Raw genomic sequence first — 7,465 nt, forward strand, 5'->3', positions numbered from 1 at the left:
GTCAGAGGCAGTGCGGTTGGCGCAGGATAGAGCAGGGTTTAGGGCTGTTGTGCATAGGGTCGCTATGAGTCGGAAACGACTCGACGGCACATAACTCCATAACACATGTTATTAATAAAAACCTTCGAAATAGTCATGCAGGGGATGTTTTTAATTCTATGTAATTCCACCAGTCTACTATCAGTTATGAGGAATAAAAGTAAACAGAAAGCAGCAAGGGCTAAAAGAGTAGTGTATTCATGTAAACTTTTGGGGGCTGGAAACAAATCAATGACATACAGCAATATGATTATTGATTAATATGATTAATAATGAGATTATTCAGCACAAACTTAAATCCAAGGAGACCATGATTTGATGAAGATTAATAATAAATTTAAATCAGAAAATATTCAACCAGAAATGAATGAAAATCCAATTTTTCTGTAAATTTTAGTTAAAATCAGGTAAAAATGGCATTATCTTAAATTACTTTTCAGAAATAAAATTACAAGTGAATATATGAATATCATAAGTAATTAGTAAAGGAGAAGATATGAAATGTAAAAATTCTTTCCTCTGTATTAATTTTTCAGTTATACAAACTAAAACAGAATGGGTTGAAAAATGTTTTAAAAGATCATTTCCTCTTTTCATATAACAGTGGCAATGGACATGATAATTTGTGGATAATTTTTCAACTCTGCCTGAGAAATAATTTTAACATTGAATTGCATAGATAAGATACAAATCAATAAAGAAAAGCACTTTAGAAATATATGTGAAAGAAACATAGGAAGAGAAAAGGTGAAATGAAACAATAATTTATCATTTAAAATTCTAGGAAAAGGGTTAAAATTTCTTTATCAAAACAAATAGAAATTGAAAATAGAAGCATTATGCTTTTACCTAAAGTAAATTCATCATATTAAAGATAATGGTTATGCAAATTAATTGACCAAATGCCAAAGAACAAAGCAGTTACTTTTAAATAAATACTAGACATGTAGAATTTGAAACAATATTTGATTAAGTACAATGCAAAACAAAAAGGTATTATCAGCTTACATTAAAAAATGTCATTTGCAATCAAATATTGATGCCACAAACACCACTTGATGAAGAACATGTTGACTAAAATGTAAGCAAAACAAGTTGTTTATCATCAGTCATCATGACTGTAACACAAATATTTACATATTACTCTAAGTTCTGCATAGATTAAATAGGAAAAAATGCAACTAAAATATGGAAAATGAAAAATGGGCACAGAGAGTGACACAGAAAAAGCAAATCAGAGAGAGTGACACAGATAGAGTGACGTAGAGAGTGACACAGAGAAAGTAACACAGAGAACGACGCAGTAGAGAGCAAACAAGACAGTAAAATTTTGAGTGAAAACTATTATTAAAATAATTAGTTTGGGAACCATGGGACCAGCAAGCTGCAGGCACTGCTGGGAGCTTCCAATCAAGCCCTGCAAGGAGCCACCAGCTGAGGCACTGTGGGACTCATTTGACTGCACTTTCTTAGGCCCTTCCAGACCCAGAGCCCCAGTGGACCCAGAGCTCCACAGGATGAGAGCCACTGGGTGAAAGCCAGACAACTGGAATTTGAGTGAGGTCCCTGTGTGAGTCCACTCCAACAGCTGGAATCTGAATGAGGTCCCCGTGTGTGCCACACACCCCCATGCCTGCCTGCCCTGTACCTGTTCTGCCCCTTAACCCTTCACATCCAGTCAACTAACTTGCCTTTCATTTGGAGTGCCTTGATCTGACTTAGCTGCAACAAGAGACTGCTCTCACAGGCCCTGAACTGAAACTTCCCTTGGGTCAGAAGGTCCGAGGAAAATACAGGTGTGGTAGCTGCCCCAACCCCTTCTAGAGCAGTGACTTCAGATCAAGAACCTATCATCACCTCAGGCATGTAAAACTTTACCACAGCAATGTCATGGAAGAAGGAGGCTACCTCAGACCCTACACAAGTGTAAAGCAAGATGTCACCCCCAAAAGGTAACACAATATCAATGGAATTCCTGAAGACAGAAAGTCTGATGAAACTTTTTGACACAGATTTTAAAAGAACAATGAATATTTTCAATGAATGAAAAGCAAACTGGGAGAATTACAGAACAATGCAAGTGAAAACCAAAAGGAGCTTAAAAAACTGAAACAATGCCATAAAATAAACGAGGCATTAGAGGCTCTGGAAAAAACAAGAAACTATGAATCAGAATATGAGGTCCGAAGTTTCAGATGCTGTCAACATGATGGAAGAAAACATGAACAGAGTTGAAGAGATGGCACACAAAACCAGTGAAATAGAAGATAGAATTGTCACCACTGATAAGCTAGAGCAAAAAGCAGAATCAAAGAGGAAGAAAAAAGAAGAAAACCTAAGAATAATGTGGGATGCCATCAAGAGAAAGAACATATGCACCATTGGAATCTCAAAGCAGGAAGAAGCAAATAAAGGCCCTGGAAAAAGTTGTAGAAGAATTACTATAGGAAAACTTTCCAGGCATAATGAAGAATGAGAGAATATATATTCAAGAAGCTGAGTGAACACCATATAGAATAGACCCCAAAAGAAAAACATCGAGGTATAGTCAAATTTGCCAGAACCAAAGATATGGAGAGAATTCTGAAAGCAACCAGGAAGAAACAAAGTGTAACCTATAAGGGATAGCAGGTAAGATTAAGTGCCAATTTCTCAGCAGAAACCATGTGAGAAAAAGACAGTGGAACAACATATATAGAACACTCAAAGAACACAACTGTCAACTAAGAATACTTTACCCAGCAAAATTGTCCATCAAATATGAGGGAGAGAAAAAGATATTTGAGAAAAACAGAACCTATGGGAGTTTGTAAAAACACCAGCATTACAGGAAACACTATGAGATGTCCTTCTTTCGGAGGTGCAACAGAAAGCAGGATGGACCAAAGTAATAAGCAACAACAACAAAAACTCAACAAAATCATAGCAATAAAAACTTGCCACTAGCACAAAAACAAAGTAAAGGTAAACAACTCAATTGCAAAATGGGCACAGGATATGAACAGACACTTCACCAAACAAGGTATTAAGAAAGAAAACAAACACATGAAAAAATGTTCAAAATCTCTAGCTGTAAAAGAGATGCAAATCAAAACAACTATGAGATAACATATCACTCCAGCAAGAATAGCAAAATTTAACAGAACAGCAAATAACAAATGCTGGTTAGGTTCTGAAGAAACTGGAACACTTATTCACTGATGGTGGGATTATAAAATGGTGCAACCTTTATGGAAGGCTACATGGTGCTTTGTAAAAAAAAATGCAAATAGAAATACAATTTGACCCAGCAATTCCACTACTGGGAATATACCCCAAAGAAACCATAACTGCCACTTAAGCAGACATATGCACACCAATGTTTATTTCAGTTTTGTTCACAATATCAAAGAGTTGGAAACAACCCAATTTCCCAAGGAAAAAAGAATGGATAGAGAAGCTATTGAAAAAAAGCAAGAAACTCAAGAAATATTATGCAAAATGGGTGACCCTGGAGGACATTAGACTGAGTGAAATATCTCAGTCACAAAAAGACAAATACTGCATAATGTCAGTTGTATAGAAGAGGACTGACATAAGGGTGAGGGTGGAAACTTAGAAAGAGGGGATAAATAATGTATACTACATTGAAACAGAGGAGAGAGAGAACTGTTAAAAAGGGGTATATTATTAAGTTTTAAGGTCATGACAGGAGTCCAGAATGAAGGTGGCATAGGGGAGTGGACATGGGGGGGCAGGGGAGTGGTGGAGGGATTTTATAACAATGAAATAATTTTTCTTTTACTTTTCAAAGAGAAGAGTGAATTGGAGGGGAGGGGTGGGTAGGGAGAAAAGTACAATAATAAATTAATGGAAAGCCAGTCTTTGTAAACTTTCATTAAAATTAAAACAAAACAAACCAAGCAAACAAACAAACAAAAACCAACTTGCCTCTCAATAATCACACTGAATGTGAATGGTTTAATGCACCACTGAAGAGAATAAAAAAAGTATCAGAGTGAATAAAAACCCAAAATCCATCAATATGCTGTCTACAAGAGACACACCTGAAAAATGAAGATAAAGAAACACTAAAAATAAAAGGGAGTGGGAAAATATTCCAAGCAAATGGGAACCAGAAAAAAAGCAGAAGTAGTGATATTAACCTCTGATAAAATAAATTTCAATGCAAAAATCATAACAAAGGACAAGGAAGGTCACTATATAATGCTTAAAGGGTCAATAGAACAAGTGGTCAAAAGAGTAATGCACCAAGTGAAAGACCTGGAAAATATATAAAACAAACATTAACAAAACTGGAAAAGGAAATAGACAACACTACTGTGGTAGATGGAGACTTCAATACACCATCTCAAGAAAAGATAGAATTACAAGAAAGAAACTCAATAAAGGTGCTAGAGAATTAAACCACACAATAAACTAACTAATACACCCCCTAAAAGCACAGTATACCTTCTTTTCCAATATGCATAGAATGTTCTCCAGAATAGATCACATTTTAGGTCAAAAAGCAAGCATCAATAAATTAAAAAAAAAAACAAACCCAACATAGAAATAATACAAAGCATCTTCTCAGACCACAATGCTATAAAATTAGAAATTAATAACAGGAGGGTAAAGGAGAAAGTACCATGCATTTGGAAGCTGAACAACACTTTGCTTGAACATGAGTAGGTACTAGAAGAAATAAAAAATGAAATTAAAATTTTCTTGAAACAAATTTCAATGAAAACATCACTTACCAAATCTCTTGGAAACAGCCATAGCAGTAATCAGAGGTTAATTTATAGCAATAAGCAAACACATCACAAAACAGGAAAAACACCCCACCCCCAAAACCCACCACTGATTGTCTAAACCAACATTTCCAACGAATTGAAAAAAAACTGCAAGAAAACTGGACACCCAGTAAAAAAATGGAAAGTATAAAAATTATATCAGAAATAAATTACATAGAAAACAGAAAAACAATTGAAACCATCAACAAAATTAGGAGTAGGGTCTTTGTCAATAAGAGAGACATACCACTAGCAAAACTAACAAAGGAAAAGACAAAAAGAATCCAAATAAAACATGAAATGGGCAATGTTACAACAGAACCAACTAATAAAAAAGGCTAGCATTGAAATATTATGAAAAACTATATTCAAATAAATATGAAAACCTAGAAGAAATGGACAAATACTTAGAAATTCACAACCTACTTAAACTGACAGAAACTGAAATTGAACACTTGAAGAGACCTATTACAAAAGAAGAAATTGAAAAGGTAATAAAAAACTTCCAGAAAAAAAAAAGCCCTGGACCACATAGTTTTAAAAGTGAATTTATCAAACATTCCCATATTAACTATCACCAAATCTATATAAACTAGTTAAGAAAATAGAAAAAAAATTGAATTCTCTCAGACTCATTCTATTAAGCAAATATATTGTTGATACCAAAATGAGGTAAAGACATCATCAAAATAAAAAACTATAGGCCAATATATCTTGACCATATATGCAAAAATCCTGAATAAATTCCTGACCAATAGAATTTAATGATACATCAAAAAAATAATTCGCCATGAACAAGTGGAATTCATAACAGGTATGCAAGGATGGTTCAACAGAAGAAAAATAATCAATGCATTCATCATATTAACAAAGCAAAGAACAAGAACCATATGATCCTATCAATTGATGCAGAAAAGGCCTTTGACAAAATCCAACACTCTTTCCTGATTAAAACATTCAACTAGAATTAGAGGGGAATTTCTTTAACATAGTACAAAGTATATACACAAATCCAAGAGCCATCATTGTTCTCAACAGAGAGAACAGAACAGAAAGGCATTCCCTTTGAGAACAGGAACTAGGCAAGGATGCCTACTATCACCTCTCCTATTCAATATTGCATCGGAAGACTTAGTGATAGCAATAAGGCAAGAGAAAGAAATAAGAGGTATCCAAATTGGCAAAGAGGACGTAAAATTGTCTCTATGTGCAGATGATAGATAGTATATTTGAAAACCCTAAAGATTCAGTGAGAAAACTTCTAGACATAGTTGACCAGCTAAGCAATGTGGCAGGATACAAAATAAACATACAAAAATCAATTTGATTTCTCTACTGTGACAAAGAGAATACAGAAGTGGAGCTAAGAAAAACAATACTCTTTACAATAGCTAATCACAAGATTAAATACTTGGGAGTAAATCTAACCAGAAGTACAAAGAATTTATTCAAAGAAAATGATAAAACATTACTACCAGAAACAAAAAAAAGACCTAGAGAAATGAAAGAATATATGTGATTCTTGCATAGGAAGACTCAATATTGTGGAAATAACAGTACTACCAAAGACAATTTACACATTCAATGCAATCCCAATACAAATACAATTCTTCAATGAGATGGAAAGGTAATCTCCAATTTCATTTGTAATGAAAAGAGGCTACAAATAAGCAAAGCCCTTCTTAAAAGGAGAAACAAGGTAGGAGGTATCTCACTCCTCAGTTTCAAATCATACTACACTGTCATGGTGGTCAAGACAGTGTGCTACTGGTACAATAACAGACACATAGATCAATGGAATAGAATTGAGAATCCAGAACTCAGCCCATCTACCTATGGACAACTGATTTTTGACAAGGAGTTGAAATCAGTTAAGTGGGGAAACAACAGCCTTTACAACAAATGGTGTTGTCAAAATTGAAAAACTATCTGTAGAAAACTCAAGCAAGATCCATATCTCACTCCATACACAAAAAAGCAACTCAAAGTGGATCAAGGTCCTAGGACTAAAACCAAGGACTATAAATTTCATTAAAGAAAAGCTTGGAAGAACTCTAGAAGTCCTAATCCACAACATAACCAGTCTTCAAAGCATCCTGAAAAATCTACAACCAGGAAAGGATAAAATAGATGAATGAGACCTTCTAAGAATCAAATCCCTATGCACATCCAAAAACGTCTCCAACAGGGTTAAAAAAAAAAAGCCACAGACAGAAAAAAAGTTTGGTAATGAAATGTCTGATAAGGGATTTATATCTAAAATTTGTAAACTACTTGAGCACCACAACAAGATAAAGGTAAACAACCCAATTGCAAAATGGGCACAGGATATGAACAAACACTTCACCAAAGAAGACATTCAGATGATGAACAAAACATGAAGAAATGTTCAAAGTCCCTAGCTCTAAGAGAGATGGAAATCAAAACAAATGCTGGCAAGGTTGTGGAGAACTGGAACCCTTATTCACTCTTGGTGGGAGTGTAAAATGGTGAAATCAGTCTGGAAGACAGTATGTATGGCACTTTCTCAAAAAATTGCGAATAGAAATACCATTTGAATACTGTACCCAGCAAAATTATCCATCAAATATGAAGGACAGATCAAGATATTCCCAGAAAAGCAAAACCTAAGAGAGTTTGTAAAAACA

The sequence above is a fragment of the Elephantulus edwardii genome, unplaced genomic scaffold (genome assembly GCF_000299155.1).
Source record: "Elephantulus edwardii isolate Elephantulus edwardi_28Jun2011 unplaced genomic scaffold, EleEdw1.0 scaffold00277, whole genome shotgun sequence".
NCBI lineage: Eukaryota > Metazoa > Chordata > Mammalia > Macroscelidea > Macroscelididae > Elephantulus > Elephantulus edwardii.